Raw genomic sequence first — 12,676 nt, forward strand, 5'->3', positions numbered from 1 at the left:
TATGGTTGTCCAGGCTTCAGTCACACCTGTAGAATGAACGATCCACAATACCCCAAAGGAAGGGCTTCCTAGAGAACTGTACTGCTGGAGAGCACAGGGAAGACACCTTGTGCTCCTCCCACACCTCAGCCTGTGCAGTCTCTGTCAGTAGCTGTTATAATATCTTCTACAATAAACTAATAAGCACCCGTGTCTGACCGAGCCCTGTGATCCACTGAGCAAATGGAACAATTCAGAGGAAGGAAAGGGAAGGAGGAAATGATGTAATTATAAGCTCAAAAGTTAAAAACATACATATGTATTTTTAAAAAGTTAGGTGGGTAGGGAAGGGAGAGTGAATCTAGGAGGAGTTGGAGGAAGAGCTGAATATGATGAAATACATTGTAAGAAACTCTCAAAGAACTAATTTTTTTAAGGCACGAGAGAACTTCATTCTCTGCTGTCTACCATGTGAGGATACAAGCAGCCCTCCATCCACATGCCAGATCTGCAGGCATTTAGTTTTAGGACTTCGAAGCCTCCAGAGTTATGAGAGAGAAATATTTGTGTCTAAGCAACTCAGTCTATGGCAATTTGTTACTGAAGCCAAAACGGGCTGGGACCGTTGAAAATAGGAAAACTAGGGAGAAATGTGTTTTAGAACAGACCACCTAAGGGCCCTCTCCTGCACTGTGACTCTTGTCTGCCTCACCCGACTGGCATATCAGATATTTGTTCTCAGAAGAGAATGAGTGAATGTGTCTCCAGACTGTGGACTTAGGAACAATGGAGGGTGCACGTGTTAGCTGAAAAGCAAAGGGAGCAAGTGAGAGTTTCCACAGCCCTTGTGGAGACTTAAAGTTTCATGTCTCCCCCAGCTTCCAGAGTGCCAGCAGCACTGAGAACTGAGGTTACTCACAGGGGTTAAATAAACAATCAACCCAACCCTTGGCTACCACAGGGTTCCTGAATACACCAAACACCCAGTTCAACACCATCTCTTTACGTGAAGACTGAGTTAACAACTTCCATCCCCACCCAACCCTCACCCCATCCCCTCATGTCCGTGTGTTCAAAACAGCTCTCCTGCCCTTTGAATCTGAATACATACCCAAGAATCAACGAAGGCTTCGAAAAAAGACAGAGAAAGAGAACACAATAGAATCACCAAAGCAAAGAAACGGAAGGTAATTTTTTTGACAGGATAAAGAAAATTAAGTATTTATTTCTAGGCTGGGAGCAAACACCAATGCCAGAGCTCTTAGTTCAATCCTCAATAGTTCAAAATAAATAAATAAATAAATAACCAATGTAGAGTTTTTATACACAAATCAATTTAAAGAATAATAAAGTTGTTTCACTTTTGCAGAGTACACAATTATCTCTTAAAGCATTGTGTAGCTAGAGTTTTCCTGCCTGGCCCACAGTCAGGACAAATCTCTATCACCTGCCAGTCCCACAGCCTCTCAGACCCGACCAAGTAAACACAGAGACTTATATTGGTTACAAACTGTATGGCCGTGGCAGGCTTCTTGCTAACTGTTCTTACAGCTTAAATGAATCCATTTCTATAAATCTATATCTTGCCACATGGCTCGTGGCTTACCGGCATCTTCACATGCTGTTTCTCATCGTGGCGGCTGGCAGTGTCTCTCTCACTCAGCCTTCCACTTCCCAGCTTTATTCTCCTCCTTGTCCCGCCTATACTTCCTGCCTAGCCAATGGCCAATCAGTGATTTATTTATTGACCAATCAGTAACACATTTGCCATACAGAACATCCCATAGCAGTATTGTTTTCGGGAAATTACTAGAGGATGTTTGTAAGATGAATTGCTAAATGGTCTTATTAATAAAAATAAATAAATAAAAAAACCAGAGCCAGATATTGGGGTATAAACTGAGAGATCAGAAAAGCAGAAAGAAGTCAGCCATGTTCTTACCACTTGGAAATCCTCAGCCAAAGAGACCTACTTCCTGTATACCCATGCCTATATGCCTTTGTTCTACATCTCACTTTCTCTCTCCGCCCAGCTACCTCACTTACTGTCTGTCTGTACAGACCTCCAAACCTCTATGGTTAGTGCTGGGATTAAAGGAGTGTGTCACCATGCCTGGTTCTGTTGCCTAGTGTGGCCTTGAACTCACAGAGATCCATCTGAATGCTAGGATTAAAGGCGTGTGCTACCTTTGCCTGACTTCTCTGTTTAATATAGTGTTGGCTTTTCCTCTGATCCTCAGATAAGCTTTAATAGTGAGCATAATATATTGTGGCCCCCAATATATCACCACAGATGTTTTCCATCTAAACAAGAGGATAATCTGGAAGAAATGAGAAGACAGAAGACATGATTTAGGAAACCAGAAACTGAGCAGGAATAGGACAGAGGCAATCTCTAGGAGACTTGAAAAGAATGCCCCAAAGGACATCCAGGAAGAAAGCCACGCTAGAGCACTTGAGGGATGCCCGGGAGACTCCCTCCAGAAGGAACTGGAAAAACTGATTAGAAAATTGAAAATCATGCAGGAAAGAAAAGTATTCCTGAGAGATTACGGACAGTCTTTAGACAAAGCGCAGCCTTAGACAGCTAAAGCCGAGGCAGAGAGAAACATAGAAAACCTGACACAGCCAATATGGTAGTGCATCTAAGTTTAGAGAAGAGCGGGAGGTGTGCAAATGTATGACCGATTTATTCATCTATACTTCATATTCCATCATAGAAAAGCCATAGCTCTAACACAAAGAAGTCAAAGAACATATCACTGGTGCCATAAGCACATTAACGGGAAACAGCAATGTAAACATCTAAAGAAACAGCAAAATGAATCACATACGCTACTTCTTACACTTTTTACTTTTCCACATAAAGAGAGTTATCCAACTCCTGAAATCATGTGAACATAATTCTGTCAAAAATGAAACTAAATTTAAAAGCATATAACAATTCTCAGACTATATAATTTAATTAGCTGAATTGCAGTTAATGCAATTCACAAGACACACAACTAAATGAGATAAGCCCAAGAGCACATGTTTCCCGAACACATATTAAATATTATCTTGATGATAATGAGATTACAGCAACGATGATGAGCCAGAAGGTATCATTCCCTTTTGGTTGGATAGAGGCCCACAGTTAGTCTCTATTTCTTCCCTAATCCCGTCTTGCAGAGTGAGACTTTGTCTTGCACAATGGTTAAACTTCGGGAGGGTGATGAGAGAGAAATCAGTCCCAGTATCTCTCACACTTCTTGGGCACCTACTCAAAGAGACCTTGAACGTGATATAAGGCAACATAATATATTTTCTTCCTGCTACTGTCCCCAGACAATGCTAAATTAGTCACTGAGATCAGCGAAACCTTAGCCCAAGTTCATGTGTGAGGCCACTGGTGACCTGTCATGCTGACCCATGCTCTTCCATTTGCCTGGACCCAATTGGCCTCCCTATTTTTAACAGACTTCAGAAGTCTCCTGTACACACAAGCAGAGCCTGTCTATATCTGACTGTACTTTTTCTATTATTAATAAAATTTATAAAAATAAGTTTGAAATTTAAATTATAAATCTGACTATTTCAGGCTTATACTGGATCATGGTATTTTTTTTTATTTTTTAAATTATTTATTGAAAATAATTATTTTCAGACAATATAGTCTGATCATGATTTTCCTTCCCCCAACTCCTCCCAGATCTACCCTACCCACCCAACTCCATGCCTTCTTTCTTGCTCTCTTTTTAGAAAACAAACAGGCAAACAAACCAGAATATTAAAAAAAGAAAAACATAAAACCACAAGATTGGAAATGGAAACCATAATATACAAGCAAAAGTAAGATTAAAAAATGCCCAAACATTTTTTATCTTACTTTTGCCAAACAGCCAGGCGGTGGTGGCGCTCGCCTTTAATCCCAGCACTCGGGAGGCAGAGCCAGGCATATCTTTGTGAGTTTGAGGCCAGCTTGGTCTACAGAGCGAGATCCAGGAGAAGCGCAAAGCTACACATAGAAACCCTGTCTCGAAAAACCAAAAAAAAAAAAAAAAAAAAGCCCAAACAAAGGGATATGAGACAAAAAGTCTAGAAAGACACCACTGAGTTCATTTTGTGTTGGCTCTCTATAGCTGGGCATGGGGCCTACCCCTATGTGTGGTTTATAAACCCAGTGAGACTCCATTAGAGAAAACTAATTTTTCCTTTACAAGCAAATGTCAATTGGAGATAGCTTCCTGGCTAGGGGTGGGAGCTCATGTCCACTCCCATTCTCCCCTCTCAGTGCTGGGAACCCACTTGGATTGGACCTGTGCAGGCCCTGTGCATGCTGCCACAGTCTCTGTGAGTTCATATATGGGTCACTGAAATTTTAAACTATGTGTTAGGTGGGAAGTACATTTGTACCACAAGGCTTTCCCTTTAAGACTCAAGGACAGCTACCTTCAAAGGTCTACACAATATAATGTAAATTGCATTTCCCCGTTTCCCACTGTCACCTCATGGATATAGGATATTATTATAGAATCCCAAGTAAAGTGTGAGAAATATATGAAATGGCCTTTATCAGTCACTGTGACATACTGGGTTGCTTATCCCTTTCTCCATTTGATGGATGCTTCAGGACTGACTGGCCTGAGCTGTCACTTGCTTGAGAAAGCTGATGGAAGCATAGTGCAGGAAGCCTCAGAGTCCTCTAGGCTCATGTAGGTTTTCAGCTTGAGTGGTAAACTGGAATGTTTTATATCCTACTCTATGTGGTCAGGGTTAAGAAATGTATGCAAAAATCTTTTAGTGCTAAACATTGTACTTTACACATAGAACTTCTAAAACTGTGAATAGGGAGTGGTTGGCTGAGAAATCTAGATTTAATGATCAATCCTTTATCTAGGAATTTGACTAGGACACTGCCATCCTCAATTGCATCTTAGGTACTTTTCTCATGGCTTCCACAAGGTAGCTGATAAAAGCAACTTAAGGAAGGAAGGACTTGTTCTGACTCATAGTTGTTCAAGAATACTGTCCTTCATTGTGTGAGAATCAAGGAGGCCGAAGCTTGGTGCAGTTGGTTACATCGTGTCCACAGTCAAGAAACAGAGGGAGACAAACACTGGTACTCGGTTAGTTTTCTCAGTATTGGACCACACAGACTATGGAATGGTGTTGTCCAAGTTCACAGGGGCAGTTCCTACCTCAATTAACCCAATCTCGAAAGTCCCTCACATATATATGGCCTGTCTCCAAAGCAAGATGAGGTCATGTCAAATTGACGATTAATATCCATCATCCATCACAACTGTGTATGACTGCTTTCATACTGCAACGGAACTGAACAGTGGTAGGAGATCCTCTGACCAACAAAGCTTAAGATACCATTTGCTCCTTCACTGCAAAGGTTGCAAAACCTTATCTAAGCCACACAGAAACCCTTCCTGTTTCCCTTGATTTGTCTGTCCATCTTGGGATGTTCCTAACATGCCATGGTGTGGTGGTTTGAAAGAAAATGTCCCCCATAGAGAGTGGCACCATTGGGAGGTTGGAGTAGATGTGGCCTTGTTGGAGGAAGTGTGTCACTGTGGGGGTGAGCTCTGAGGTCTCTTATGCCCAAGCTACACTCAGTGTAGAACACAGTTCACTTCCTGTTGCCTGAGGATCAAGATGTAGAACTCTCAGCTCCTTCTCCAGTGCCATGTCTGCCTACATGCCGCCATTTCCCACCATAAGGATAATGGACTGAACCTCTGAAACTGTAAGCCAGCCCCAATTAAATGTTTTCCTTTATAAGAGTTACCATGGTCATGGTGTCTTTTCACAGCAATAGAAACCCTAACTAACACAAATGGTTACAGGGAAGAAGACACTATTAATCATTATTAAACCTATCTAATCACTAACTCTAGCTTACACTTCATGTCACAAACATGCTAATTCTCTTGGACAAAATACTTGCTTTCCTGTGAAAACAGACATGACTTGGCTGCATAGCAAATTACTGTAAGTAACCACACACCAAGCACACATTCATTCATGAACTCACTAATTATTCATTAAATCAGCATTTGAATGATACTATATGCCATGAAAGCACATAAAGGAGTAAGAGTTAAAAGACTTTGCAAAGCAAGTACCTGGCTTTTTATTTTATTAACATGATAACTGATAAAAGGTGTCATTCAAACTGTAATTTTCCTTTTAATAAAAAGATGTAAGGTAGAAGAAAGGGCGTGGGCATAAGGTTGAATTCCTTTAGCTGGGTTGAACCATGTGTTAAGTGACATAGTAACTGAATTACAGGGGCAGGACCAGATGACACTTAGTACTGTGCTACAATGAGGCTGCTTCCTAGAAGGCTTGCCATAAATGTACTGTGCATAAATTGTTTTATCTGTGCAATTCACAGACCTCTTACCACAAATGCAGAAATTCCAGATACTTTCTGATGCACATTTCTCTGTCAGAGAAAAGATGCGCTAAATCCTTTATAAATATCTACATAATTCCATTTTTACTTCTAAAGTAGCACTTTAGTAGCCTTGACCTAGAGCCCAGCCCTTGACACCTGAAGGAGCCTCTCATCAAGAAGAACATAAAAGGGCATTGAGAGAAGCTACTTCAGAAAGAGTGATGGCCCCTGGAGAGGGAGGCCTTCTGAGGAAACTTTCCTCTCCTCTTTTTTTTTTTTTTTTTTTTTGGTTTTTTGAGACAGGGTTTCTCTGTGTAGTTTTGGTGCCTGTCCTGGATTTCACTCTGTAGACCAGGCTGGCCTCAAACTCACAGAGATCTGCCTGGCTCTGCCTCCCGAGTGCTGGGATTAAAGGCATGCGCCACCTCTGCCTGGCTCTGAGGAAACGTTCCTATACTGTGGAGGTGCATGTGGTCAGTGCTGTTATGTCTATTTTTTCAATATCAACTCTAACTTCTTTTTAAAAAGGGGGGGGACAAAATCCAAAAATAAGCCCTTAAAAGCCTGATTTTTGACAAAATAAATATCTGCAGGTTCATTCTCAGTGTCAAGGCGATATCACACTACTTTTTTTCTTATAAAATAAGTAAACAGCAACATGAGGCACTTTGAATGTAATGAGCACATGAAACATTGACATCAAATTTTCATTTACCAAAAGGAATACAATATTGATTTGAGCAACAAATTTTAAAGTCGGCATACTGAATTCTAAAAATCAGTCGCAAAACAATTCTGGTGGTTTGAATGGGAATGAGCCCATATGCTCACACCTTTGAATGCTTGCTGTCTAGGTCATAGAACTATTTAGGAAGGATTAGGAGGTTGGCCTTGTTGGAGGAGGTATGCCATTGGGGGTGAGCTCTGAGGTCTCTAGAGCCCATGACAGCCCCAGTGTCTGTCTCTGCCCCCACTACCCCACCATGCTTCCTGCTATAGATCAGATGTGAGCTCTCAGGTATTGCTCCAGCCAGCATCATGGCCACCTACGTACCGCCATGTTTCCTGCCATGACGATAATGGACTCACCCTCTGAAACTGTAAGCAAGCCCCAATTAAATGTTTTCTTTTATTTTTATTTTTATTTTTTTTAAATTTTTATTTTGCAATGCAATTAAGTTCTACATACAGGCACAGATTCCCTTGTTCTCCCCCCTCCCGCCCCCCCTCACCTTCCCCCCAGCCCGCCCCCCATTCCAATCTCCTCCAGGGCAAAGCCTTCCTCACAGACTGAGATCAACCTGGTGGACTCAGTCCAGGTAGGGCCAGTCCCCTCCTCCCAGGCTGAGCCAAGGGACCCTGCATAGGCCCCAGGTTTCAAACAGCCGACTCATGCAATGAGCACAGGACCCGGTGCCACTGCCTGGATGCCTCCCAAACAGATCAGGCCAATCAACTGTCAAGGTCGGATAAAGCACAGAGACAAATAGCCAAACAAACGGAAACACATGAAATATGAACCAATGGCTGAGAGGTCACCAAATGTTTTCTTTTATAAATTGCCTTGGTATCTCTTCACAACAATAGAAAAATAAATAAAACACCAGTTACATGCTGAGTTTCTTCTCCTCAGTTCTAGCATACTACTAGTACTTTTGAGAAATATTTAAATTTAGGGGAAAATAAAAATAGTAAAGTTGTACTTTGTGAATCACAAGAGCAATTACAATAGGATTTTTTTTTCTTTTTCATTCCCTACATCTAGGGTTGAACCTAGTGTCTCAAGTGAGCTAGTCAACTTCTCTGCAACTAAAATTATCCCCAGTCCTGTTGTTACTTTTTATTTTGAGGCATGGTAGCATTAAGGTATCTAGCCTGGCTTTGAACCTGGGAATCTTCCTGCTTCAGAAGCTTAGATTACAATGCAAAATCACTAGTTTCAGGAGAAGACTTTTAAGAGAACTATCCCACAAAATTAAATAAAAGATGTCATTTACAACTTATATAATCCTGCTATGATTCAGTCAAATAGAAAAAAATATTTTTTAAAAAAGTAAAATTACCAAATAGTGATTCAGTCAACACTGTGTGAAAAGATAGAGGAAATAATATAAGTGGACCCAAAGATCCTGAATCTGAGTGAACCAGTAATGACCAGTATAAGCTGTAAAGGATACTGGAGAGAATGACAGAAGAAGACTAATTACTTAGAATGAGTAACAGAAACAGGACTCTGGTGACTTGAACTACATGAGATTTTAGGAATATTTCTATTTGAAAATATCCATCAACTCCTAATACGTATCCCTCCATCTAGGACATGCAATTTGAAACACAGCAGACACTGTGTCCATTCTCATAGAACTTACACTCTAGGAGGGAGAAACGGCGTAAAGACAAAGGGTAAAACAGCGGATGGCAGCGGGTGCATGCAAAGAACCAAGAAAGCATAAAAAGATGTGAGCAACTCAATGGATACTCAGTTTTAGCAGTCAGGGAAGGCTCTGAAGAAATAGTTTTAAAATATCAATTATGCAAATGTCAAAATACTAAAGAATAGTCCCCAGGTTAGAGACAAGAAAGTTTTCCACATTATGTCTTTTGATGAGAAATGATTTCAATTGCGCGACTTTTCAGCATGAGTCAGAGGAGGAGGAGGAAGGGAGTGGAGTCTGTTTTTATGGATCAGTCAATAGGCTAGTGTGAGTTTGCTGTGTGGGATGACGAATCTCAGGAGTGTGCGGGTGTCTGAGGGGATAAAGGGCTGTCAAATCCATGTCTGATATTTCACAATGACTGAAGTATCCTTCTTCCCTCATTAGTCCTCATGTTCTCAGTGTACAAGTCTATAACCAAGACATTTTTGCACCTTGTTATAGTCTGTACATAAAACTGCTGAATATTATTAATAAAACAAATTCATCAAATTTTTACAGGAAAAAAAAACACACTCAAAGAATATGTGTGTAACTACGGCTTTGGTAATTGTGTACTATAGAAAAGCAGAATGACCCACACAAGCACACATCTACACCACCAACATATTCCCATGAGTCTTGGGAGTTAGTTACCTGATGTTGTGGCTGATTTTTGATGCTGTTTTTTGAGATATGGCATCATCAGTGCTATACAAGGAAGTAAACATTGTCTCTGACATTGGCTCACTGGCCAAGAACTATATCCATAGACCTTTATTCTCTCCTCGAGTCTGAGCTGTCTGGAAGGGCCTGCACCACAAACTTTGCAGACATGTCCAAACCCTACAGAACTTGATAGGATTCCTGCTAAAACCTAAAGTTAAATGGCTTTCCAGATCTTTGGAGTTGTAAGTTATATAGCATCATGGTGATCAATGAAACATCAGAACTGACTCAGCTTTGATCCACATGATCCATAACAAGCACAAAGGGCTGGCAAATCCAGATGTTGGGATGAAGCAGTAATGTTTTAAAAATCAACAAATAAAAGTAAAGTGATGGAAGCCGCATCAAATCTCCCAAGGAATTGCTTCCCAAGTTAAAATAAAAACATGGAGAGTCATTCTTGATGAGAGACTTACCTACAGTTTTGGTCTGCTAGAACTATTCAATAGAGGGCAGAAGCCATACTTCTTAATCATCTATAATCATAAGAGGTATCACATTATTGTTACATCTGTAGAATTTAGGACAAAAGACAATCATTCTTTCAATGAAGAAAAGTCTTGTCAGGCCATTAAATGATTTCCTTTCTGCCACACTTGATTCTTCTGATGAAGAATAGGTTCAGAAGAGTATGCTAAAGAAAACAGCCCCAGAATATCTTCTCCTGTGTGTCAAGGTGTATTGTGGATCCTGTCACCTAGCAGATCTGGGCCACATTAGAAAATCAAGGACAAGTCTAACACAATCCTTAAAACTGTAAGTCACATAACTTCCTCAGGTCATTTCGCCTTTATGAGCCAACATTTTTTCTCCTTAAGAGTAAAACAACATTTCCCAATACTTCTATTGAAACTATATTAAACAGTAAATTTGCAGGCACATTCTAAAGTATAAGGTAGAGTAGAAGTATAGTGCATCATCAACCATTTTAGTACTGTGCTAAATCAAGGCACAGTTACAAAGCGTCATCACTCAGATCTTTTCATAACTTGGCAACTCAAAGACAATTAACTTCTTCCCTCTAACTAGCATTCCTTAAGATCTTACAACACGAGTCTATTTGTAAAAAAAAGTTTTAAAATGTTTAAACTTGCTGGGTGGTGGTGCTGCACACCTTTAATCCCAACACTCAGGAGGCAGAGGCAGGGAGATCTCTGGGAGTTCAAAGCCAGCCTTGTCTACAGAGTGAGTTCCAGGACAGCTGGGGCTACACAAAGAAACCTTGTCTTGAAAATTAAAAAAAAAGAAAGAAAAGTTTAAACTCTAAGAAGTGCACCATCCCCAAGTAGCATTGTTTTGTCCAGATCATGTGAATAAAGTAAGAGCAAAATCACCTCATGACTGTCCGGGCCAGTTTAGAAAATGTCTTTTATTCTGACACCTTGAATTCATGCATGCCTCCCAGGTAACATTTTTCAATTATTTAAGTGCTGGTTAACATCACTTCTGTCGGCATGATCAGTAATCACTGTCTTAATAATCACAGGGATCTGATTCCAGCTGCTCCCACCTTTGATATAACCGTGAGCAACGGCCTAGAGGACAGGAACTGACAAGGACGGACTACAGCTGGGGGTCAGATCAATGCTGGTGGTGTGCAATCTGTCAGTGCTCTGCTTCCGTCAGAGACACGTACCGGAAAAATAAGACCACAGACGGAGAAAGAATTTAAGTCCTCAGAGTTTGGTACAAAAGAAAGCACTTTCTCAACGTAAGAATGGCTTTTGAGTCTAGATTTGAAGAAGCACTCTAAGGAAATCACACCTCAATGATGTTCTTTGGGTAATTATGAGAAGCCATCAGCATTCATGTTCCTACAGATATGGCATTTCCCTTCTCTAGATGGCTGGAGTAAGTATCTGTGGATATGGCGGGGGGGGGGGGGGGGGGGGGGAGAAGCAAGGAAGCACAAAGCCCTTAACTGTCAAAGGAAAGAATATAGACTTAGGAAATGTTCTTGTGTGAGCACAGTAGGGGTCATAAAACAAAAGAGGAGCAAACAAAGAAAGCCATGCCTGGGGAGACCTGTGTTCTTGGTCCCAGCACTACGACTCACTTCCTGGAGTGACTTCTGAAAAAAGAAAAGGGATGCAACGCAAACAGTTTGTGGTGGGTCTCCTTATAGTTATAGCTCAAGTGAAATGATGTTAGTAGCCAACAAGAACAGGGAAACCAGTGTCAGCTTCTGTGTGCTCAAGAGATTTCCGTGGCAGAATAGCAAAAACTTCTTCTCTTTTGAAGTAAATAAAAAATCATATTACCTATGTAAATAACACCAAGAGACTCAAGCTTTTAAGAGCCAATTCTAGAAGAATACAGACAATGCATTTACCAGAAGCCAAGCCCATTCTAAGTAAATAAGAAATGGCCCACCATAATTATCTACTCCAAAATAAGCAATTATATATATATATATATATATGTATATGTATATATATGTATATGTATGTGTGTGTGTGTATTATGTATATACAGGGTATGTAAGCATATGTTTATGTGCAGGTATATAAATATGTATATTATTTGTATGTGTGTATACATATATGGATGTGTATATATTCACACATAGAGCAAACATGGACTGCTGTTACATTTGTTCTTTTGGCTTCTTTGTTTCCTATTTTTACCCACAATCTCTCCTCTAACTCTGTAGTGCTGAGAGATTCCTTAATTTTTAACTAAGGCAAGTGGGCAAGAGAGAGGTCCAATAGATTTCCTACACAGGCTCATCCATAGAAAGGCTTTATTAATCCCTCTAGGTTTTCTCCTCGTCTCCCTTAATGAACACCCAATAGGACCTCTAGGCACAGTCTTACTGCAAAACATAGACATACAGAAAGACAGACCACAGCTATGAGCAACTGCCACTGATTGGCTGAAGATGAATAAAAGATTGAGGATTTTGATGCTAACATCCTTCCCAGCTTTAACAGTTTATCACACAACATCTACTATCAATACACCTTAAAATTAAAGAAACACACAAGGGATTGCCAGAGACCAACAAAAGGCCAGTCAGTCTACAGAAGTAGGTGGTGAAAATAAATGAGGAATTCTAAAATAAGAAGAAAAAAAAGGGAAAGAAGGCCAAACATAAGTGGTTTCACAGAGGAAGTGAGAACCAAAAATCTGTCCCCCGATCTGCCTGAGAGGGAACTAAGTA

Source organism: Peromyscus eremicus, chromosome 2 (genome assembly GCF_949786415.1).
Source record: "Peromyscus eremicus chromosome 2, PerEre_H2_v1, whole genome shotgun sequence".
Lineage (NCBI taxonomy): Eukaryota > Metazoa > Chordata > Mammalia > Rodentia > Cricetidae > Peromyscus > Peromyscus eremicus.